The sequence below is a fragment of the Scyliorhinus torazame genome, chromosome 4 (genome assembly GCF_047496885.1).
Source record: "Scyliorhinus torazame isolate Kashiwa2021f chromosome 4, sScyTor2.1, whole genome shotgun sequence".
Taxonomy (NCBI): domain Eukaryota; kingdom Metazoa; phylum Chordata; class Chondrichthyes; order Carcharhiniformes; family Scyliorhinidae; genus Scyliorhinus; species Scyliorhinus torazame.
The window spans coordinates 301,367,987-301,392,490 of NC_092710.1; the positions used below are offsets into that span (position 1 = coordinate 301,367,987).

General features: G+C 52.4%; 1 protein-coding gene across 4 annotated transcripts in view; it reads left to right on the forward strand.

The window, feature by feature from the left end:
- Positions 1-24,504, forward strand: part of LOC140411039 (uncharacterized) — a 325,334-nt gene that overhangs the window by 169,064 nt on the left and 131,766 nt on the right. The gene's annotated exons all lie outside the window — the stretch shown is intronic.

Below are 24,504 nucleotides of genomic sequence, written 5' to 3' on the forward strand. Positions count from 1 at the left end.
AGTCCCTCAACCAATTAGCTCATGACGTTATTAGGGGCGCAATTTAACTAAATGGGAACAAAATCCCATAGCGAGCTCGTTTAGCCACATGTTTCCCGGCGCTCACAGGGCAGAGTAACAACAACGCTGTCAAATGTCACTCGGATTAGATAGGGGGCCTCAGCGGGGAACACGCGGCCAAGGCCACACATAGCCCCGTTTTCTGCACTGAGGATCACTGCTCGCTGGACATCGTCAGTGTAGTGAGAGATGGCAACCCACTCTCCAGAGCCCCCTACACAACGGATCACACACCCCAGCCCCAACTCACTATGAGGGCTTCCCCAGGCCACACCGCACACTCCCCAACACCCGTGCAGGGCACCACCAGCCCAATCGCCGCCATGTGAAAAATGCCAGCTTGGCACCTTAATAGCGCCAATCTGACCCTGCTAGCTAGCAATGCCACATGTGCACCTTGGCAGTGCCAGGCTGCCAGTAGTGCCAGGGTACCACCCTGCCCAAAGGGCAAGCACATGGGATCCTCCAAATCCCCGGGGGACTCCGCTGAGTGACATTTCATCTGGTCCACATTTGTGGAGATCAGAACTGAACAGCGCTCGCCCGAGGTCTCCGAGGTGAAGGGGATAGATCCCAATGCCTTGAGTAAGAGACATAAGACATAAGAGCAGAATTAAGCCATTCGGCCCATCGAGTCTGCTTCACCGTTCTATCATGGCTGATATGTTTCTCATCCCCATACTCCTGCCTTTGCCACATAACGCCTGATCCCCTTATTCATCAAGAACCTATATATCTCTGCCTCAAAGATACTCAGTGATTTGGCCTCCACAGCCTTCCGCTGTTCCACAGATTTACCACCCTCTGGCTGAAGAAATTCCTCCTCATCTCTGTTTTAAAGAATTGTCCCTGCAGTCTGAGGCTGTGCCCTCGGGTTCTAGTTTCTCCTACTTGTGGAAATATCCTCTCCACGTTCATTCTGTCTTAAGCCTCTCAGTATTCTGTAAGTTTCAATAAGATCCCCCCTCGAGTACACACCCAGAATCCTCTACCACTGCTCATATGACTAGTCCTTCATTCCAGGGATCTTCCTCGTCTGGACCCTCTCCAAGGCAAGCACGTCCTTCCTTTGATACAGGGCCCAAAACTGCTCACAATAGTCCAAATGAAAATGAAATGAATGTAAATCGCTTATTGTCACACGTAGGCTTCAATGAAGTTACTGTGAAAAGCCCCTAGTCGCCACATTCCGGCGCCTGTTCAGGGAGGCTGGTACGGGAACTGAACCGTGCTGCTGGCTTGCCTTGGTCTGCTTTAAAAGCCAGCGATTTAGCCCAGTGAGCTAATCCAAATGGGGTTTGACCAGAGGGTTAGACAGCCTCAGAAGTACATCCATGCTCTTGTATTCTAGCCCTCTCAACATGACTGCTGTCACGTGAGAGTACCTTTAAGAAATGGGTGTTTAAGAAATGTACCTTTAAGAAATAGGTGTTTATCAGTGATGTCAGAAATTGTGTGGAGCTGGGCTGTCTGTCAGCTTTTTACTTTTGTTTTAGGCTGTTTGCTGCAGGGTGTGTTTTAGTTTCGTTTTCAGAGCTGGATAACTGCAGTCACAGCCAGAAGGGGTATGAATCTCTCTCTCTGTAATCTAAAAACTGTAAATCGATCCTTTGGTGATTTAAAACTAATAACTGCTCTCAGTAGTGACTTTAACCTGATATGCTTCTGTTTAAAGGTTTTGTTTAAGTCTTACGGATGTGAAAAGGACAGCTTAAGGATTACGTAGTGTTGTATTCTTTGGGGATTGTATCTGAATTAATGGTTGCTAAGATGTTCACTATGTTTTAAAAAGGTTAACTTGAGTTCATAGAATAAACATTGTTTTGCTTTAAAAAATACTTTTCCATTTCTGTTGTACTACACCTGTAGAGTGGGCCGTGTGCTCCCCATACCACAATCTATTAAAAGTTGTGGGTCAGGTGAACTCTATGATACACTTTGGGGTTCTCAAAATCCTGGCCCATAACAATGCTAACATTGCATTTGCCTTAAAAACTGCCAAGTAAACCTGCATGTTAACCTTAAGAGAATCCTGAACTAGGACTCCTAAATCCCTTTGTGCGTCTGATCTCTGAAGCCTTTTCCAATTTATAAAATAGTCTATGCTTCTACCCTTCCTAACAAAGTGCATAACCTCACACTTTTCCACATTGTATCCCATCTGCCACTTCTTTATCCATTCTCCTAACCTATCCAGGTCCTTCAGCAGCCTCCCTGCTTCCTCAACACAACTTGTCCCTCTACATATCTTTGTATCATCTGCAAACTTAGCAACTTGCCTTGGGAACTGCATAATAGAGTGAGACTAGCTTTCTCGCTCAAATATGTAGATTTGCCAAAAAGTGATTCTGCCCACAATGGGTGAGAGTCACATTGTAATGTTTTGCGAGATCGCATTAGATCTCGCGAGGCGTTGCAACCCGGGAGTGGGTCTCCGACTTCTATCGGCCATGTTGTGCTTTTCGGGTGCAGCATGGCCGTTCGATCGTGCCTTATATTTGTAAAGGCAAATCATATAATATGCTGAATCATGCAACCACAGAAGATGCTGTGTTTGAGCATTGGTTGGTGTTAACTTAGCCAATCTCCTATGACTGTGAGGTTGCTACTGTCGGCCTCAGCAACGCCAAGCTAAGTACACACAAAATAAGCTCATTCTCCGTCAAATGGTGGAGAAGGATTGGTTTGGTCTTGGCTTTAATGCTTCTTCTCTCCCGTCTGTTGCCATGGCCGGCACGGTGGCAAAGTGGTTAGCACGGGGAGACGAGGGGTGGGTCTAGGTAGGGTGCTCTTGGTAGGTCTGTGCAGACGGGATCGGCCGAATAATCTCCTTCTGCACTTAGGATTCTTTGTAGGATGAGTCACCAGGGGCGGCACGGTGGCGCAGTGGTTAGCACTACCACCTACAGCACTGAGGACCAGGGTCCGATCCCGGCTCTGGGTCACCATCTGTTTGGAGTTTGCACATTCTTCCCATGTCTGCGTGGGTTTCACCCCCACAACCTGAAGATGTGCAGGGTAGGTGGATTGACCACGCTAAATTGCCCCGTAATTGGAAAAAAAATTAAAACTCTATATTTATTTAAAAATGGACGAGTCACCAGATGACTGACAATGTCTTCATGACTATGCTTCAGTAAACCGCTAATTTCAGAATAGGCTGACGATCATACTTCAAGGTGTTAAAATTATAAAAGAGAGAAAACATTAGAGGAATTTTGCTGGCTTCCTCTGAGCAGGAACTATAAAGTCAAAAGCACGTTCCAATAGTCATCGGATGTCCTGTATATGAGCAATTATTTTCCTTAAAGCAGATGAAAAATGCATCATAGTTATTCCTTAACATCAGATGAATACATTGTACATTACATTGTATAATAGTTCATTATTTAAAAAGCAATGCATCATCCACTTAACCATTAGAAGTCCCATTACAGTTGAATATCCATTAAAACTACATTTGATCCATTTTCTTTATCTATTCACTGTTATTTCGTCAACGAATTCTATATGTTGGGCCAGTATGATTTTTCCTTTTATTATGCCATGCTGATTCATGTTTCTGAAATCAGGAGTGTGCCATTTAGCCCCCTTGGTCCCTTCTGCCTTTCAATTGGATCAATTGGGCAGCACGGTAGCACAAGTGGATAGCACTGCGGCTTCACAGTGCCAGGGCCCAGGTTCGATTCCCCGCTGGGTCACTGTATGTGCATGGAGTCTGCACATTCTCCCTGTGTCTGCGTGGGTTTCCTCCGGGTGCTCCGGTTTCCTCCCACAGTCCAAAGATGTGCAGCTTAGGTGGATTGGCCATGAGAAATTGCCCTTGGTGATCAAAAAAAAGTTAGATGGGATTATTGGGTTACGGGGATAGGGTGGAAGTGAGGTCTTAAGTGGGTTGGTGCAGACTGAATGGGCCGAATGGCCTCCTTCTGCACTGTATGTTCTATGGTTGAACTTGGTATTTTTTAACTGATTGCATAGTGTTTGTGGAGTAAATTTTCAATGCAGTTGTTGTCAATCATCCTCCTGATGTAAAAATGGCCAGATTTTCATTTCCATTGATTTTGATCGACTGTATTCAGATTGTATATTGATATCAATGCTTAAATAATGGGCTGGATTTTGCCTGAGAGGCATCGGAGTTCAGTGTACCGGTTGCCATGATTCCAGAGGCAGCATCTCAGGGAGTGGGGATTACCAGCTGAGCTCATTATTAATTGAGGGAGGTGGTGGCCTAGTGGTGATGTCACTGGACCAGTAATCCAGAAACCGAGGCTAATGCTTTGAGAGGACAGGTTCATAATCCCACTACGGCTGCTGATGAAATTTGAATTCAGTGTCTCAGTCACAATCCCACCTGCTTCATTCGTGTCCTTTAGGGGAAGGAAATCTGTCATCCTTACCTGGTCTGACCTACATGTGAATCCAGATCCACAGCAATGTGGCTGACGCTGCCCTCAGAAATGGCCTAGGGCAACTAAGGATGAGCAACAAATGCTGTTGAGTGGTGCCTGTCAAAGGGGGAAAAAAATCCCTTCCCCATATCTGCAATTTTTTCAGTGGTGTATGTGTCCCCCACGGAAAGCCAAAGTTGACATTTAATTAACCCCTCAGCCGCCACTCCGAAAAAGTGAACATCAGCTGCAGACCCACACTATCCTGTGGAGGGAATACTACTCCATAATGATCACCTAATAGCTGTGGCCTCACTCATTTAAAAATATTCTAGATGCCTTCAAAAAGCTCCTCCATTTTGAGGAATCCTTACAATCCCCTGCAGGCAGTGACCTTCTCCTGGTGGGACTGCCACTTTCCATAACTTCAAAGCCCTCCAATTGGCCCGCTTGGCTGTGCAATCCACCCAGTATTCCTAATTGGACAGGCATTGTGAGGCAGCCTTTAATTGGCTGCCTCCATGAAGATTCCACAGTCTGGCTGGATTCGGACTGCCCGGACTTGCGCCTTGTAAAAGGGCAAGGCCAACGGGAAAATTCAGCAGTGTGTTTCTACATTTAGACTTATTTCGAGGGATTAGGTCTAATAAATTGTTAATGAGGAACCTGGAATTTGCAGTCAGGTCGTAAGTAGGATAAATTCCATGTCCCACACTCTGAAAAAAGTTTCTACTTCAGCCACATAGAACAATGTGATAGTTCTGCATATTTTTGTGAAATATTGAATCCATTTAGCATTTGACCTTTTCAGTTTGGCAGGCAGCATTTCCTGGCTTTGTGCTCACTAAAACTGCTTTGTTGAGGATTTTTCAAACTCATGGGTATGTATAACTATCACGTTAGTGTATGTGACATGCCAACCGCACCAACTTTTAAATCAAGGAATTGGTATAAAAATCACAAATTGCTTTGTTTTCAAACATAAACCAATTGGCAGTTGATTTCTAAACTTTATTAATGGCTTTTTTATCTCTAATATGTAGAGTTATTTACAACATCCGAAATGTGTTACAAAATGTTTTTTAAAAGTGTCATCTGTTTCCACCAGATTGCCATGAACCTCAGTTTAAAGTTATGATGACTGAGTCAGATAACACCTGCCTGAGTGTTCCATATTTAGCAATTTCCAGTAACATTTGGAAAGGTTCCAGACCCCAGCGGACCATTCTATTTATTCTTCTTTTGAGAATAGTAGATAAACCTTGGCTGCATATTCTGGAAGGTGGTTTTGTCTCTGCTTTAAGGAGAAAAAATGTCCCAGAGTAGTCTGATCGTAAGACACAATCAGAAGGATGACTCTTTCCAAAGAGTTGCATACTTTATTTTTGTGCCCCGATTTGTTAAGATCCAGGGCTTTCTCCACCACTCATAGAACATAGAACACACAGTGCAGAAGGAGGCCATTTGGTGCAGAAGAGATTTACCAGAATGTTGCCTGGTATGGAGGGCATAAGCTATGAGGAGCGGTTGAATAAACTCGGTTTGTTCTCACTGGAACGAAGGAGGTTGAGGGGCGACCTGATAGAGGTATACAAAATTATGAGGGGCATAGACAGAGTGGATAGTCAGAGGCTTTTCCCCAGGGTAGAGGGGTCAATTACTAGGGGGCATAGGTTTAAGGTGAGAGGGGCAAGGTTTAGAGTAGATGTACGAGGCAAGTTTTTTACGCAGAGGGTAGTGGGTACCTGGAACTCGCTACCGGAGGAGGTAGTGGAAGCAGGGACGATAGGGACATTTAAGGGGCACCTTGACAAATATATGAATAGGATGGGAATAGAAGGATACGGACCCAGGAAGGGTAGAAGATTGTAGTTTAGTCGGGCAGTATGGTCGGCACGGGCTTGGAGGGCCGAAGGGCCTGTTCCTGTGCTGTACATTTCTTTGTTCTTTGTTTGTTCTTTGGCCCATCGAGTCTGCACCGACCCACTTAAGCCCTTACTTACAACCTATCTCCATAACCCAATAACCCCTCCTAACCTTTTTGGTCACTCAGGACAATTTATCATGGCCAATCCACCTAAACGGCACATTTTTGGACTGTGGGAGGAAACCGGAGCACCCGGAGGAAACCCACGCAGACACGGGGAGAACGTGCAGACGCCGCACAGACAGTGACCCAGCGGGGAATCAAACCTGGGACCCTGGTGCTGTGAAGACACAGTGCTAACCACTGTACTACCGTGCTGCACTCATCCAATTTTATTACTGTATCTGGAAACTGTGCAGTTCAGAATCTACTTGATACTGGTTCCACTTATTGAAAATTGTTTGCTTTCCCTTGTCAGATTTCATTGTACCACCACAAACAATGTCTTCTATTACTGGTAAATTCTTTAGTAGCCTCTGGACAGCTGCAAAGTAAAATATTGTGGCTACAGCATAGAATTTCTGAATTTCCAACATCAGCTTTCAAACCAGCAGATGACTTCTTGACTTTTTCACGATTGGCCTTGGAGATCCACCGGGGTTATTTCATTGACATTGCTTGACATCCGAGTATAAATCAATCAAGCATTGTTTTTTTTGAGCAGTTTAATACGTTCTTCCCAGAGGAAGAAACCACCACCACCTTCTCAAGGGCAATTATGGATGGGCAATAGATGCTGGCTTAGCCTGCAACACCCTAATCTTATGAACGATTATTTAAAAAAAGGTAGGCAACTCTTGACTTGAAAAAAAAAACATTGCAGGCTAGTAGACCACCCAGCATTTACGAACATACGAATTAGGAGTAGGAGTAGGACATTTGGCCCCTCAAGCCTGCTCTACCATTCAATAAGATCAGGGGAGGTGGTGATGCAATGGTATTGTCACCAGACGAGTAAGATCTGCGGACCCGGGTTTGAATCCCACCATAGCACGTGGTGAACAAATGCTGGCATCCCATCAATGAATAAAACATTATGGCCTCAATTCCATATTCCACCTATCCTCAATAATGTTTGTTCGTCAACAACACATCTACCTTTGCCTTATGCTCACTGAACTCCAATGGATCCAAGCCCAGCCTGTCCAACCTATGCTTGTAAGATAGCCCTCTAACTCGAGCATCAGTTAAGCGAACCTTCTCTGAGCTGCTTCTAATACATTTATATCCTTTCTTAAAAAAGACCAAAATTCTACAAAGTACTCCAGATTTCACCAACTGTAAAACTTCATAGCGAGAGGATTTGAGTATAGGAATAGGGATGTTTTACTGCAATTGTATAGGGCGTTGGTGAGGCCACACCTGGAGTATTGTGTGCAGTTTGGTGTCCTTATCTGAGGAAGGATGTTCTTGCTATGAAGGGAGTGTAGCGAAGGTTTACCAGGCTGATTCCTGGGATGGCAGGACTGTCTTATGAGGAGAGACTAAATCGCTTAAGATTATATTCATTGGAGTTTTGAAGAGGGAGAGTGGATCTCATAGAAACTTATAAAATTTTAACAGGGTTACACAGGGTAGATTGAGAAAGAATGTTCCTGATGGTGGGCGAGTCCAGAACTATGGGTCACAGTTTGAGGATACGGGGTTGATGCACGATCAATGACCACTAAAGCGAGGTTGTAGTCCAACTGAAGGCTTTAATAAGCTAGATGTTTCCCCCAGCAGCTCAGGTACAGAATGAAGGCTGCTGGGGCGGCATGGGCTCTTATACCCCGCCTAGCAGGGCGGAGCTACCATACAGTTTGACCAATGGGAAACATACAATATCTGCCAATGGTGTTCCAGCATTACCAGGTACCGTAATACCTCTACAGAGACCACCACATTCACCCCCTGTTAAAAAAGAGTCCGGCGGGGGTGGTGACCTGATATTACAGCATGGTAACATGGTAGGAATTATAGTTATGGAGGTACCGTAATACCTCCATACAGCGTTTTGTAACTATTTACAATTCTATTTACTATTTACAATTTATGATTCATAATTAAGGATACACTTCAAAATGAAGCAATCAGTCGATCGGGGGGCCCTGGTCGTCCTCTGTGATCGTCGAAGCTTCGGTGGTGACTCCGGTGGAGGCTCGGGCGTCTGTGACTCCGGGAACGTGGCCTCGATCCCTGTGGCAGCTTCGACACCCCTAGACGGCGCTGGTGGGGAAAACGGTTGACCTGGGAAGGGAGCGACTGCGGGGTGCGTCGGTGGGTGGGGGGACCTAGACGGGGCCGGTGGAAGGACCTCCTGTAAGGTGCACTGGTGGGAGGGAGGGTGGGACTGGTGACTGGGGTGTGCGTGGGGCTTCGGCGGGCGCCAGGTCTCGTAGGGAGACCGTATCTTGTCGGTCGTCGGGGTACACCACGTGGCGTACTGGGGGTTAGCGTGGAGAAGATGGGCCCTCTCGACCAACGGGTCCGACTTGTGCGTCCATACGTGTTTTCGGAGTAGAATGGGTCCGGGAGCTGCCAGCCGGGTCGGGAGCGAGGTCCCAGAGGAGGACTTCCTGGGGAAGACAAGGAGACGTTCGTGAGGTGTTTGGTTGGTTGTGGTACACAGCAGTGACCGGATGGAGTGGAGGGCATCCGGGAGGACTTCCTGCCAGCGGGAGACTGGGAGATTCCTCGAACATAGGGCCAGTAGGACGGTCTTCCAGACCGTTCCGTTCTCCCTCTCTACCTGTCCGTTACCCCGGGGGTTGTAACTGGTCGTCCTGCTCGAGGTGATGCCCTTGCTGAGCAGGAATTGTCGCAGTTCGTCGCTCATAAAGGAGGACCCCCTATCACTGTATGTAAGCGGGGAATCTGAACAGTGCAAAGATGCTATGGAGGGCCTTGATGATGGTGGTTGCGGTCATGTCGGGGCAGGGGATGGCGAATGGGAACCAGGAGTATTCGTCAATCACGTTCAGGAAGTACGTGTTGCGGTCGGTGGAGGGGAGGGGGCCTTTGAAGTCCATGCTGAGGCGTTCAAAGGGACGGGGAGCCTTTATCAGGTGCGCTTTCTCTGGCCGGTAGATTTGCACTCCGCGCAATTTGGCAGTCCCTGGTGGCTGTCCTGACCTCCTCGATGGAGTAGGGCAGGTTGCGGGTCTTGATAAAGTGGAAAGAGCGAGTGACCTCTGGGTGACAGAGGTCCTCATGGAGGGCTCGGAGGCGGTCCACTTGTGCGTTGGCACATGTGCCGCGGGACAGGGCATCAGGAGACTCGTTTAGCTTCCCGGGACAATACAAGATCTCGTAGTTGTAGGTGGAGTGTTCGATCCTCCACCGCAAGATCTTATCGTTTTTTATCTTGCCCCGCTGTGCATTATCGAACATGAAAGCAACCGACCGTTGGTCAGTGAGGAGAGTGAATCTCCTGCCAGCCAGGTAATGCCTCCAATGTCGCACAGCTTCTACTGTGGCCTGGGCCTCCTTTTCGACTGAGGAGTGGCGGATTTCGGAAGCATGGAGGGTACGTGAGAAGAAGGCCATGGGTCTGCCCGCTTGGTTGAGGGTGGCCGCCAGAGCTACATCAGACACGTCGCTCTCGACCTGGAAGGGGAGGGAATCGTCGATGGCGCGCATCGTGGCCTTTGCAATGTCTGCTTTGATGCGGCTGAAGGCCTGGCGGGCCTCCATCGACAGGGGAAAAACTGTGGTTTGGATCAGGGGACGGGCCTTGTCTGCATAGTTGGGGACCCACTGGGCATAGTAAGAGAAAAACCCTAGGCAGCGCTTCAGGGCCTTGGAGCAGTGAGGGAGGGGGAACGCCATAAGGGGTCGCATACGTTCAGGGTCGGGACCTATAACTCCATTTCACACTACGTAGCCGAGGATGGCTAGGTGGTCGGTGCTAAACACGCATTTATCCTTGTTGTATGTAAGGTTAAGGATCTTTGCAGTCTGGAGGAATTTTCGGAGGTTGGTGTCGTGGTCTTGCTGGTCGTGGCCGCAGATGGTGACATTATCGAGATACAGGAATGTTGCCCGTAAACCGTACCGGTCAACCATTCAGTCCATCTCGCGCTGGAAGATCGCGATTGGAGGAGAGCCAATGTTGTACCGTTATTTAAGAAGAGTTGCAAGAATAACCCGGGTAATTATGGGCCAGTGAACTTGAGTCAATGATAGTGAAATTGTTGGAAAATATTCTCAGAGATAGGATCTATGCACATTTGGAAGTGAATGGTCTTATTAGTGACAGCCCAGCATGGTTTTGTACGAGTTAGGTCATATCTCACTAATTTAATTTAGTTTTTTGAGGAGGTGACATAAATGATTGATGAGGGAAGGGCTGTGGATGTTGTCTACATGGACTTCAGTAATGCATTTGATATGGTCCCTCATGGCAGGTTGGTGCAAAAGATTAAATCACATGGAGTCAGGGGTGAACTAGCTGGATGGATTCAGAACTGGCTTAGAAGACAGAGGGTAGCAGTGAAAGGGTGTTTTTCCGAATGGAGGTCTGTAATTAGTGGTGTTCCGCAGGGATCAGTACTGGGACCTCTGCTGTTTGTAATATATATAAATGACTTCAAGAAAACGTAGTGGGTCTGATTAGCAAGTTTGCGGAAGATACTAAGATTGCAGGAGTTGCGGATATAGATAGGCTGCAAAATTGGACGGAGAAATAGCAGATGGAATTTAACCTGGACAATGCGAGGTGATGCATTTTGGTAGATCCAATTCAGGTGGCAGCTATAAAATAAATGGCAGAGCCATCAGGAGCATAGAGACACAGAGAGATCTGGGCGTGCAGGTCCCACCTGATCCTTAAAAGTGACAGCATAGGTGGAAAAGGTGGTAAAGAAAGTATATGGCATGCTTGCCATCATAGGACGGGGTATCGGGTATAAAAGCTTGAAAATTATGTTACAGTTATATAGAACGTTGGTTAGGCCACATTTGGAATACTGAGTCCAATTCTGGTCACCTCACTACCAGAAGAACATGGAGCTTTGGAGAGCGTACAGAAAAGATTTACCAGGATGTTGCCTGGTGTGGAGAGTATCAGCTATGAGGAGAGATTGAATAAACTGGGATTGCTCTCCCTAGAGAGACAGAGGCTGAGGGGCGACCTGATAGAAGTTTATACAATTATTAGGGATATAGTTAGGCTGCACAGTTGGAGGCTTTTTCCCAGGGCGGAATTGAAAATTACAAGGGGGCACAAGTTCAAAGTGAGGGGGGAAAGGTTCAGTGGATATGTGCAGGGGAAGTTTTTTACACATAGGATGGTGGTGGCCTGCAATGCACTGTCAAGTGAGGTGGTTTAGGCAGATACGTTAGCGACCTGTAAGACTTATCTGGACAGGCATATGACCAGACGGGGTATAGAAGGATACAGGCAGTTGGTCTAGATATGACATGTGATCGACACAGGCTTGGAGGGCCGAAGGGCCTGTTCCTGTGCTGTATTGTTCTTTGTTCTTTGTGTGTAGGGAGCTAAGCTGCTTTGCGGGGCTCTGGTATTGAGGACTATCGTGGAGGAGGTGTTGTTTATCCTTACTGATTGTGGTCTATGGGTCAGGAAGTTGAGGATCCAGTTGCAGAGGGAGGAGCCAAATCCTAGATTTTGGAGCTTTGATACGAGTTTGGCTGAGATTATGGTGTTGAAGGCGAAATTGTAGTCAATGAATAGGAGTAGGAGTCCTTGTTGTCGAGATGCTTTGTTTACTCTTCCGGGGTCCACTGCACTCTGGGGTAGAGAATTCCACAGACTCGTGACCCTTTGAGTGAAGTAATTTCTCCTAATTTCTGTTTTAAATTTGCCAACCCTTAGCCGAAAACTATGGCCTCTCATTCTAGAATGTCCAGCAAGGGGAAAACATCCGCTCTATGTCTACCCTGTCAATCCCATTTAGCATCTTGTATACCTCAATTAGATCTTCTCTCATTTTTCTAACCTCCAGCGAGTATCGCCTAAACTGCTCAATCTCTCTTCATAACACAGGTCCTTCATTACTGGAATTAACCTAGTGAACCTTCTCGGAACTACCTCTAAAGCATTTACGTCCCTCTTCAAGTAAGAGGACCAAAACTATGCGCAGTACTCCAGAAGCAGTCTCACCAATGCCCTATACAGTTGCAACAGCACTTCCTTACTTTTATACTCTGAGCCATTAAAAATGAATGTCAAAATTCCATTTGCCTTCTTTATTACCTTCTGCACTTGCATGCTAATTTTCTGTGATTCATGCTTGAGGACACCCAGATCCCTTTGCGCCAAAGCATTTTGAAGTTTCTCTCCATTTAGATAATTAGCTGCCTTTTTATTCCTCTGACCAAAATGAATGATCTCACACTTATCCGTGTTTAATTCCATCTGCCAAATTTTGGCCCACCTAACCTATCCATATCCATTTGTAAATTTCCTGTTTCCTCATTGCAACTTGTTTTCCCACAAATTTTAGTGTCATCTGCAAATTTGGCGGCTGTATCTTCTGTCCCTGCACCCAAGTCATGAATATGGATTGTAAATAGTTGGGGCCCGAGGACCGAACCCTGTGGCACCCCACTTGTCACAGCCTGCCAACCAGAAAAAGACCCATTTATCCCAACTCTCTTCTTTCTGTTGTTTAGCCAATCCTCTATCCAAGCGAATATGTTACCTCTAATCCCATGTGATCTAATCTTGTGTATTAACCCTTTGTGTGGCACCTTATCAAACGCCTTCTGGAAGTCCAGATATACTACATCTACAGGATCCCCATTATCTACTTTGCTTGTTACATCTTTGAAGAAGTCAAATTAGTCAAACACAATCTATCCTTCATAAAACCACACTGACTGATGGATGCATTTTGACGTTGCAAATAGCCCGTTACTACTTCCTTAATAATGGATTCCAACAATTTCCCAACAACAGAGGTTAGGTTAACTGGTCTATAGTCTCCTATTGTCTGCCTTTTTCCCTTTTTTATTAAGGGTGTTACATTAGCCTGATTCTAATCCATTGGAACATTTCCAGCATCCAGGGAATTTTGGCATATTATAACCAATACCTCCACTTTCTTGACTGCCTTTATTAAAACCCTAGGATGTACAACATCAGGCCCTGGGGACTTGTCTGCCTTTAATCCAAGCAGTTTGCTCAGTACCTTTTCCTTAGTGATGGCGATTGTTTTCAGTTCCTCCAACAGCCTCTGCATTACCTGTTACTACTGGGAAGGTTCCAGTGACATCCACCATGAAACTGAGACAAAATATTGATTTCACTGCCATTCTCTGTTTCCCATTATTAACTGTCCCGTCTTGTCCTCTAAGAGACCAACATTGACTTGTTGATGTTCTCAGAGCAAAGAAAACAAAATGCAAATTCATCTGAAACTCAACTCAGTGGTAACTGCTCCATTCAGCATGTATCTGCACCTGAAGTATTGGTGCATGCTTGAAGGGTCGTTTTACACCATGCTGAAAGCTGGATTTAATCCTGCATAAGGAAATGTTAATTCGGCACTCTCAGCCTCCTCTCACGTATCGCTCTTTAACTGCTCTGGTTCCTAACATGTCTCTCCTTGTTGTCTTCAGCCACTTCACTCATTTCTCAGCCTTCGCTCTCCTTGTCCGCTTCAACTGCACCACTCCATGCCTCACCTTGTCATGTCCACTTCAACCATGAGGTCCCCAGCCTTTAGTCATCTTCTCGACTTCATCCACACGGCTCCAAGCTTGTCCTCCTTATCCATTTCAACCACTCTGTTACCAAGCTCGTTGCCCCTTGCCTTCCCTCTCTCTGTTCAGATGCTCCACTCCCAGCCTCTTCCTGTTCAGCTGCTCCTCTCCCAGCCTCTTCCTTTTCAGCTGCTCCTCTCCCAGCCTCTTCCTGTTCAGCTGCTCCTCTCCCAGCCTCTCCCTGTTCAGCTGCTCCTCTCCCAGCCTCTCCCTGTTCAGCTGCTCCTCTCCCAGCCTCTCCCTGTTCAGCTGCTCCTCTCCCAGCCTCTCCCTGTTCAGCTGCTCCTCTCCCAGCCTCTCTCTGTTCAGCTGCTCCTCTCCCAGCCTCTTCCTGTTCAGCTGCTCCTCTCCCAGCCTCTCTCTGTTCAGCTGCTCCTCTCCCAGCCACTCCCTGTTCAGCTGCTCCTCTCCCAGCCTCTTCCTGTTCAGCTGCTCCTCTCCCAGCCTCTCTCTGTTCAGCTGCTCCTCTCCCAGCCTCTTCCTGTTCAGCTGCTCCTCTCCCAGCCTCTCCCTGTTCAGCTGCTCCTCTCCCAGCCTCTCTCTGTTCAGCTGCTCCTCTCCCAGCCTCTCCCTGTTCAGTTGCTCCTCTCCCAGCCTCTCTCTGTTCAGCTGCTCCTCTCCCAGCCTCTCTCTGTTCAGCTGCTCCTCTCCCAGCCTCTCCCTGTTTAGCTGCTCCTCTCCCAGCCTCTTCCTGTTGAGCTGCTCCTCTCCCAGCCTCTCTCTGTTCAGCTGCTCCTCTCCCAGCCTCTTCCTGTTCAGCTGCTCCTCTCCGAACCTCTCTCTGTTCAGCTGCTCCTCTCCCAGCCTCTTCCTGTTCAGCTGCTCCTCTCCCAGCCTCTCTCTGTTCAGCTGCTCCTCTCCCAGCCTCTTCCTGTTCAGCTGCTCCTCTCCGAACCTCTCTCTGTTCAGCTGCTCCTCTCCCAGCCTCGTCCTGTTCAGCTGCTCCTCTCCCAGCCTCTTCCTGTTCAGATGCTCCTCTCCCAGCCTCTCCCTGTTCAGCTGCTCCTCTCCCAGCCTCTCCCTGTTCAGCTGCTCCTCTCCCAACCGCTCTCTGTTCAGATGCTCCTCTCCCAGCCTCTTCCTGTTCAGATGCTCCTCTCCCAGCCTCTCTCTGTTCAGCTGCTCCTCTCCCAGCCTCTCTCTGTTCAGCAGCTCCTCTCCCAACCGCTCTCTGTTCAGATGCTCCTCTCCCAGCCTCTCTCTGTTCAGCAGCTCCTCTCCCAGCCTCTCCCTGTTCAGATGCTCCACTCCCAACCTCTCCCTGTTCAGCTGCTCCTCTCCCAGCCTCTCTCTGTTCAGATGCTCCTCTCCCAGCCTCTTCCTGTTCAGCTGCTCCTCTCCCAGCCTCTCCCTGTTCAGCTGCTCCTCTCCCAGCCTCTCCCTGTTCAGCTGCTCATCTCCCAGCCTCTCTCTGTTCAGATGCTCCTCTCCCAGCCTCTCTCTGTTCAGATGCTCCTCTCCCAACCTCTCCCTGTTCAGCTGCTCCTCTCCCAACCGCTCTCTGTTCAGCTGCTCCTCTCCCAGCCTCTTCCTGTTCAGCTGCTCCTCTCCCAGCCTCTCCCTGTTCAGCTGCTCCTCTCCCAGCCTCTCCCTGTTCAGCTGCTCATCTCCCAGCCTCTCCCTGTTCAGCTGCTCCTCTCCCAGCCTCTTCCTGTTCAGCTGCTCCTCTCCCAGCCTCTCCCTGTTCAGCTGCTCCTCTCCCAGCCTCTCCCTGTTCAGCTGCTCATCTCCCAGCCTCTCCCTGTTCAGCTGCTCCCCTCCCAGCCTCTTCCTGTTCAGCTGCTCCTCTCCCAGCCTCTCCCTGTTCAGCTGCTCCTCTCCCAGCCTCTCTCTGTTCAGATGCTCCTCTCCCAGCCTCTCTCTGTTCAGATGCTCCTCTCCCAACCTCTCCCTGTTCAGCTGCTCCTCTCCCAGCCTCTCCCTGTTCAGCTGCTCATCTCCCAGCCTCTCCCTGTTCAGCTGCTCCTCTCCCAGCCTCTCTCTGTTCAGATGCTCCTCTCCCAGCCTCTCCCTATTCAGCTGCTCCTCTCCCAGCCTCGTCCTGTTCAGCAGCTCCTCTCCCAGCCTCTCTCTGTTCAGATGCTCCTCTCCCAGCCTCGTCCTGTTCAGCTGCTCCTCTCCCAGCCTCTCTCTGTTCAGCTGCTCCTCTCCCAGCCTCTCCCTGTTCAGCTGCTCATCTCCCAGCCTCTCCCTGTTCAGCTGCTCCTCTCCCAGCCTCGTCCTGTTCAGCAGCTCCTCTCCCAGCCTCTCCCTGTTCAGCTGCTCCTCTCCCAGCCTCGTCCTGTTCAGCAGCTCCTCTCACAGCCTCTCCCTGTTCAACTGCTCCTCTCCCAGCCTCGTCCTGTTCAGCTGCTCCTCTCCCAGCCTCCCTCTGTTCAGCTGCTCCTCTCCCAGCCCCTCTCTGTTCAGCTGCTCCTCTCCCAGCCTCTCTCTGTTCAGATGCTCCTCTCCCAGCCTCTCTCTGTTCAGCTGCTCCTCTCCCAGCCTCTCCCTGTTCAGCTGCTCCTCTCCCAGCCTCTTCCTGTTCAGCTGCTCCTCTCCCAGCCTCTCTCTGTTCAGCTGCTCCTCTCCCAGCCTCGTCCTGTTCAGCTGCTCCTCTCCCAGCCTCTCCCTGTTCAGCAGCTCCTCTCCCAACCTCTCTCTGTTCAGCTGCTCCTCTCCCATCCTCTTCCTGTTCAGCTGCTCCTCTTCCAGCCACTCCCTGATCAGCTGCTCCTCTCCCAGCCTCTTCCTGTTCAGCTGCTCCTCTTCCAGCCACTCCCTGTTCAGCTGCTCCTCTCCCAGCCTCTTCCTGTTCAGCTGCTCCACTCCCAGCCCCTCTCTGTTCAGCTGCTCCTCTCCCAGCCTCTCTCTGTTCAGCTGCTCCTCTCTCAGCCTCGTCCTGTTCAGCTGCTCCTCTCCCAGCCACTCCCTGTTCAGCTGCTCCTCTCCCAGCCTCTTCCTGTTCAGCTGCTCCTCTCCCAGCCTCTCTCTGTTCAGATGCTCCTCTCCCAGCCTCTCCCTGTTCAGCAGCTCCTCTCCCAGCCTCTCCCTGTTCAGCTGCTCCTCTCCCAGCCTCTCCCTGTTCAGCTGCTCCTCTCCCAGCCTCTCCCTGTTCAGCAGCTCCTCTCCCAGCCTCTCCCTGTTCAGCTGCTCCTCTCCCAGCCTCTTCCTGTTCAGCTGCTCCTCTCCCAGCCTCTCTCTGTTCAGCTGCTCCTCTCCCAACCGCTCTCTGTTCAACTGCTCCTCTCCCAGCCTCTCTCTGTTCAGCTGCTCCTCTCCCAGCCTCTCTCTGTTCAGATGCTCCTCTCCCAGCCTCGTCCTGTTCAGCTGCTCCTCTCCCAGCCTCGTCCTGTTCAGCTGCTCCTCTCCCAGCCTCTCCCTGTTCAGCTGCTCCTCTCCCAGCCTCTTCCTGTTCAGCTGCTCCTCTCCCAGCCTCTCTCTGTTCAGCTGCTCCTCTCCCAGCCTCTTCCTGTTCAGCTGCTCCTCTCCCAGCCTCTCCCTGTTCAGCTGCTCCTCTCCCAGCCTCTCTCTGTTCAGCTGCTCCTCTCCCAGCCTCTCCCTGTTCAGTTGCTCCTCTCCCAGCCTCTCTCTGTTCAGCTGCTCCTCTCCCAGCCTCTTCCTGTTCAGCTGCTCCTCTCCCAGCCTCTCTCTGTTCAGCTGCTCCTCTCCCAGCCTCTCCCTGTTTAGCTGCTCCTCTCCCAGCCTCTTCCTGTTGAGCTGCTCCTCTCCCAGCCTCTCTCTGTTCAGCTGCTCCTCTCCCAGCCTCTCCCTGTTCAGCTGCTCCTCTCCGAACCTCTCTCTGTTCAGCTGCTCCTCTCCCAGCCTCGTCCTGTTCAGCTGCTCCTCTCCCAGCCTCTTCCTGTTCAGCTGCTCCTCTCCCAGCCTCTTCCTGTTCAGCTGCTCCTCTCCCAGCCTCTCCCTGTTCAGCTGCTCCTCTCCCAGCCTCTCCCTGTTCAGCTGCTCCTCTCCCAACCTCTCCCTGTTCAGCTGCTCCTCTCCCAGCCTCTCTCTGTTCAGCTGCTCCTCTCCCAGCCTCTCCCTGTTCAGCTGCTCCTCTCCCAGCCTCTCTCTGTTCAGCTGCTCCTCTCCCAGCCTCTTCCTGTTCAGCTGCTCCTCTCCCAGCCTCTCTCTGTTCAGATGCTCCTCTCCCAGCCTCTCCCTGTTCAGATGCTCCTCTCCCAGCCTCGTCCTGTTCAGCTGCTCCTCTCCCAGCCTCTCCCTGTTCAGATGCTCCTCTCCCAGCCTCTTCCTGTTCAGCTGCTCCTCTCCCAGCCTCTCTCTGTTCAGATGCTCCTCTCCCAGCCTCTCCCTGTTCAGCTGCTCCTCTCCCAGCCTCTCCCTGTTCAGCAGCTCCTCTCCCAGCCTCTCCCTGTTCAGCTGCTCCTCTCCCAGCCTCTTCCTGTTCAGCTGCTCCTCTCCCAGCCTCTCCCTGTTCAGCTGCTCCTCTCCCAGCCTCTCCCTGTTCAGCAGCTCCTCTCCCAGCCTCTCCCTGTTCAGCTGCTCCTCTCCCAGCCTCTCCCTGTTCAGATGCTCCTCTCCCAGCCTCTCCCTGTTCAGCTGCTCCTCTCCCAGCCTCTCCCTGTTCAGCTGCTCCTCTCCCAACCGCTCTCTGTTCAGATGCTCCTCTCCCAGCCTCTTCCTGTTCAGATGCTCCTCTCCCAGCCTCTCTCTGTTCAGCAGCTCCTCTCCCAGCCTCTCCCTGTTCAGCTGCTCCTCTCCCAACCGCTCTCTGTTCAGATGCTCCTCTCCCAGCCTCTTCCTGTTCAGATGCTCCTCTCCCAGCCTCTCTCTGTTCAGCAGCTCCTCTCCCAGCCTCTTCCTGTTCAGATGCTCATCTCCCAGCCTCTTCCTGTTCAGCTGCTCCTCTCCCAGCCTCTCTCTGTTCAGCAGCTCCTCTCCCAGCCTCTCCCTGTTCAGATGCTCCACTCCCAACCTCTCCCTGTTCAGCTGCTCCTCTCCCAGCCTCTCTCTGTTCAGATGCTCCTCTCCCAGCCTCTTCCTGTTCAGCTGCTCCTCTCCCAGCCTCTCCCTGTTCAGCTGCTCCTCTCCCAGCCTCTCCCTGTTCAGCTGCTCATCTCCCAGCCTCTCTCTGTTCAGATGCTCCTCTCCCAGCCTCTGTCTGTTCAGATGCTCCTCTCCCAACCTCTCCCTGTTCAGCTGCTCCTCTCCCAACCGCTCTCTGTTCAGCTGCTCCTCTCCCAGCCTCTTCCTGTTCAGCTGCTCCTCTCCCAGCCTCTCCCTGTTCAGCTGCTCCTCTCCCAGCCTCTCCCTGTTCAGCTGCTCATCTCCCAGCCTCTCTCTGTTCAGATGCTCCTCTCCCAGCCTCTCTCTGTTCAGATGCTCCTCTCCCAACCTCTCCCTGTTCAGCTGCTCCTCTCCCAGCCTCTCCCTGTTCAGCTGCTCATCTCCCAGCCTCTCCCTGTTCAGCTGCTCCTCTCCCAGCCTCTCTCTGTTCAGATGCTCCTCTCCCAGCCTCTCCCTGTTCAGCTGCTCCTCTCCCAGCCTCGTCCTGTTCAGCAGCTCCTCTCCCAGCCTCTCTCTGTTCAGATGCTCCTCTCCCAGCCTCGTCCTGTTCAGCTGCTCCTCTCCCAGCCTCTCTCTGTTCAGCTGCTCCTCTCCCAGCCTCTCCCTGTTCAGCTGCTCATCTCCCAGCCTCTCCCTGTTCAGCTGCTCCTCTCGCAGCCTCGTCCTGTTCAGCAGCTCCTCTCCCAGCCTCTCCCTGTTCAGCTGCTCCTCTCCCAGCCTCGTCCTGTTCAGCTGCTCCTCTCCCAGCCTCTCTCTGTTCAGCAGCTCCTCTCCCAGCCTCTCCCTGTTCAGCTGCTCCTCTCCCAGCCTCTCCCTGTTCAGCTGCTCCTCTCCCAGCCTCTCCCTGTTCAGCTGCTCCTCTCCCAGCCTCTCTCTGTTCAGATGCTCCTCTCCCAACCTCTCCCTGTTCAGCTGCTCCTCTCCCAGCCTCTCCCTGTTCAGCTGCTCATCTCCCAGCCTCTCCCTGTTCAGCTGCTCCTCTCCCAGCCTCGTCCTGTTCAGCAGCTCCTCTCCCAGCCTCTCTCTGTTCAGATGCTCCTCTCCCAGCCTCGTCCTGTTCAGCTGCTCCTCTCCCAGCCTCTCTCTGTTCAGCTGCTCCTCTCCCAGCCTCTCTCTGTTCAGCTGCTCCTCTCCCAGCCTCTCCCTGTTCAGCTGCTCCTCTCCCAGCCTCTCTCTGTTCAGCTGCTCCTCTCCCAGCCTCTCCCTGTTCAGCTGCTCCTCTCCCAGCCTCTTCCTGTTCAGCTGCTCCTCTCCCAGCCTCTCTCTGTTCAGCTGCTCCTCTCCCAGCCTCTTCCTGTTCAGCTGCTCCTCTCCCAGCCTCGTCCTGTTCAGCTGCTCCTCTCCCAGCCTCTCCCTGTTCAGCAGCTCCTCTTCCAGCCACTCCCTGTTCAGCTGCTCCTCTCCCAGCCTCTTCCTGTTCAGCTGCTCCTCTTCCAGCCACTCCCTGTTCAGCTGCTCCTCTCCCAGCCTCGTCCTGTTCAGCTGCTCCTCTCCCAGCCACTCCCTGTTCAGCTGCTCCTCTCCCAGCCTCTTCCTGTTCAGCTGCTCCTCTTCCAGCCACTCTCTGTTCAGCTGCTCCTCTCTCAGCCTCGTCCTGTTCAGCTGCTCCTCTCCCAGCCACTCCCTGTTCAGCTGCTCCTCTCCCAGCCTCTTCCTGTTCAGCTGCTCCTCTCCCAGCCTCTCTCTGTTCAGATGCCCCTCTCCCAGCCTCTCCCTGTTCAGCTGCTCCTCTCCCAGCCTCTCCCTGTTCAGATGCTCCTCTCCCAGCCTCTCCCTGTTCAGCTGCTCCTCTCCCAGCCTCTCCCTGTTCAGCTGCTCCTCTCCCAGCCTCTTCCTGTTCAGCTGCTCCTCTCCCAGCCTCTCCCTGTTCAGCTGCTCCTCTCCCAGCCTCTCTCTGTTCAGCTGCTCCTCTCCCAGCCTCTCTCTGTTCAGCTGCTCCTCTCCCAACCGCTCTCTGTTCAGCTGCTCCTCTCCCAGCCTCTCTCTGTTCAGCTGCTCCTCTCCCAGCCTCTCTCTGTTCAGATGCTCCTCTCCCAGCCTCGTCCTGTTCAGCTGCTCCTCTCCCAGCCTCTCCCTGTTCAGCTGCTCCTCTCCCAGCCTCTCTCTGTTCAGCTGCTCCTCTCCCAGCCTCTCTCTGTTCAGCTGCTCCTCTCCCAGCCTCTCTCTGTTCAGCTGCTCCTCTCCCAGCCTCTCTCTGTTCAGCTGCTCCTCTCCTAGCCTCTCCCTGTTCAGATGCTCCTCTCCCAGCCTCTCCCTGTTCAGCTGCTCCTCTCCCAGCCTCGTCCTGTTCAGCTGCTCCTCTCCCAGCCTCTTCCTGTTCAGCTGCTCCTCTCCCAGCCTCTTCCTGTTCAGCTGCTCCTCTCCCAGCCTCTCCCTGTTCAGCTGCTCCTCTCCCAGCCTCTCTCTGTTCAGCTGCTCCTTTCCCAGCCTCTTCCTGTTCAGCTGCTCCTTTCCCAGCCTCACCCTGTTCAGATGCTCCTCTCTCTGTTCAGCTGCTCCTCTCCCAGACTCTCCCTGTTCAGCTGCTCCTCTCCCAGCCTCTCCCTGTTCAGCTGCTCCTCTCCCAGCCTCTCCCTGTTCAGCTGCTCCTCTCCCAGCCTCTCCCTGTTCAGATGCTCCTCTCCCAGCCTCTCCCTGTTCAGATGCTCCTCTCCCAGCCTCTCCCTGTTCAGCTGCTCCTCTCCCAGCCTCTTCCTGTTCAGCTGCTCCTCTCCCAGCCTCTCCCTGTTCAGCTGCTCCACTCCCAGCCTCGTCCTGTTCAGCAGCTCCTCTCCCAACCTCTCCCTGTTCAGATGCTCCTCTCCCAGCCTCGTCCTGTTCAGCAGCTCCTCTCCCAACCTCTCCCTGTTCAGATGCTCCTCTCCCAGCCTCTCCCTGTTCAGCTGCCTCTCTCCCAGCCTCTCTCTGTTCAGATGCTCCTCTCCCAGCCTCTTCCTGTTCAGCTGCTCCTCTCCCAGCCTCTCCCTGTTCAGCTGCTCCACTCCCAGCCTCGTCCTGTTCAGCAGCTCCTCTCCCAACCTCTCCCTGTTCAGCTGCTCCTCTCCCAGCCTCTCTCTGTTCAGATGCTCCACTCCCAGCCTCGTCCTGTTCAGCTGCTCCTCTCCCAGCCTCTCCCTGTTCAGCTGCTCCTCTCCCAGCCTCTCCCTGTTCAGCTGCTCCTCTCCCAGCCTCTCCCTGTTCAGCTGCTCCTCTCCCAGCCTCTTCCTGTTCAGCTGCTCCTCTCCCAGCCTCTTCCTGTTCAGCTGCTCCTCTCCCAGCCTCTCTCTGTTCAGATGCTCCTCTCCCAGCCTCTTCCTGTTCAGCTGCTCCTCTCCCAGCCTCTCCCTGTTCAGCTGCTCCACTCCCAGCCTCGTCCTGTTCAGCAGCTCCTCTCCCAACCTCTCCCTGTTCAGCTGCTCCTCTCCCAGCCTCTCTCTGTTCAGATGCTCCACTCCCAGCCTCGTCCTGTTCAGCTGCTCCTCTCCCAGCCTCTCCCTGTTCAGCTGCTCCTCTCCCAGCCTCTCCCTGTTCAGCTGCTCCTCTCCCAGCCTCTCCCTGTTCAGCTGCTCCACTCCCAGCCTCGTCCTGTTCAGCTGCTCCTCTCCCAGCCTCTCCCTGTTCAGCTGCTCCTCTCCCAGCCTCTCCCTGTTCAGCTGCTCCTCTCCCAGCCTCTCCCTGTTCAGCTGCTCCTCTCCCAGCCTCTTCCTGTTCAGCTGCTCCTCTCCCAGCCTCTTCCTGTTCAGCTGCTCCTCTCCCAGCCTCTCTCTGTTCAGCAGCTCCTCTCCCAGCCTCTCCCTGTTCAGCTGCTCCTCTCCCAGCCTCTCCCTGTTCAGCTGCTCCTCTCCCAGCCTCTCCCTGTTCAGCTGCTCCTCTCCCAGCCTCTCTCTGTTCAGATGCTCCTCTCCCAACCTCTCCCTGTTCAGCTGCTCCTCTCCCAGCCTCTCCCTGTTCAGCTGCTCATCTCCCAGCCTCTCCCTGTTCAGCTGCTCCTCTCCCAGCCTCGTCCTGTTCAGCAGCTCCTCTCCCAGCCTCTCTCTGTTCAGATGCTCCTCTCCCAGCCTCGTCCTGTTCAGCTGCTCCTCTCCCAGCCTCTCTCTGTTCAGCTGCTCCTCTCCCAGCCTCTCTCTGTTCAGCTGCTCCTCTCCCAGCCTCTCCCTGTTCAGCTGCTCCTCTCCCAGCCTCTCTCTGTTCAGCTGCTCCTCTCCCAGCCTCTCCCTGTTCAGCTGCTCCTCTCCCAGCCTCTTCCTGTTCAGCTGCTCCTCTCCCAGCCTCTCTCTGTTCAGCTGCTCCTCTCCCAGCCTCTTCCTGTTCAGCTGCTCCTCTCCCAGCCTCGTCCTGTTCAGCTGCTCCTCTCCCAGCCTCTTCCTGTTCAGCTGCTCCTCTCCCAGCCTCTCTCTGTTCAGCTGCTCCTCTCCCAGCCTCTTCCTGTTCAGCTGCTCCTCTCCCAGCCTCGTCCTGTTCAGCTGCTCCTCTCCCAGCCTCTTCCTGTTCAGCTGCTCCTCTCCCAGCCTCGTCCTGTTCAGCTGCTCCTCTCCCAGCCACTCCCTGTTCAGCTGCTCCTCTCCCAGCCTCTTCCTGTTCAGCTGCTCCTCTTCCAGCCACTCCCTGTTCAGCTGCTCCTCTCCCAGCCTCGTCCTGTTCAGCTGCTCCTCTCCCAGCCACTCCCTGTTCAGCTGCTCCTCTCCCAGCCTCTTCCTGTTCAGCTGCTCCTCTTCCAGCCACTCTCTGTTCAGCTGCTCCTCTCTCAGCCTCGTCCTGTTCAGCTGCTCCTCTCCCAGCCACTCCCTGTTCAGCTGCTCCTCTCCCAGCCTCTTCCTGTTCAGCTGCTCCTCTCCCAGCCTCTCTCTGTTCAGATGCCCCTCTCCCAGCCTCTCCCTGTTCAGCTGCTCCTCTCCCAGCCTCTCCCTGTTCAGATGCTCCTCTCCCAGCCTCTCCCTGTTCAGCTGCTCCTCTCCCAGCCTCTCCCTGTTCAGCTGCTCCTCTCCCAGCCTCTTCCTGTTCAGCTGCTCCTCTCCCAGCCTCTCCCTGTTCAGCTGCTCCTCTCCCAGCCTCTCTCTGTTCAGCTGCTCCTCTCCCAGCCTCTCTCTGTTCAGCTGCTCCTCTCCCAACCGCTCTCTGTTCAGCTGCTCCTCTCCCAGCCTCTCTCTGTTTAGCTGCTCCTCTCCCAGCCTCTCTCTGTTCAGATGCTCCTCTCCCAGCCTCGTCCTGTTCAGCTGCTCCTCTCCCAGCCTCTCCCTGTTCAGCTGCTCCTCTCCCAGCCTCTCTCTGTTCAGCTGCTCCTCTCCCAGCCTCTCTCTGTTCAGCTGCTCCTCTCCCAGCCTCTCTCTGTTCAGCTGCTCCTCTCCCAGCCTCTCTCTGTTCAGCTGCTCCTCTCCTAGCCTCTCCCTGTTCAGATGCTCCTCTCCCAGCCTCTCCCTGTTCAGCTGC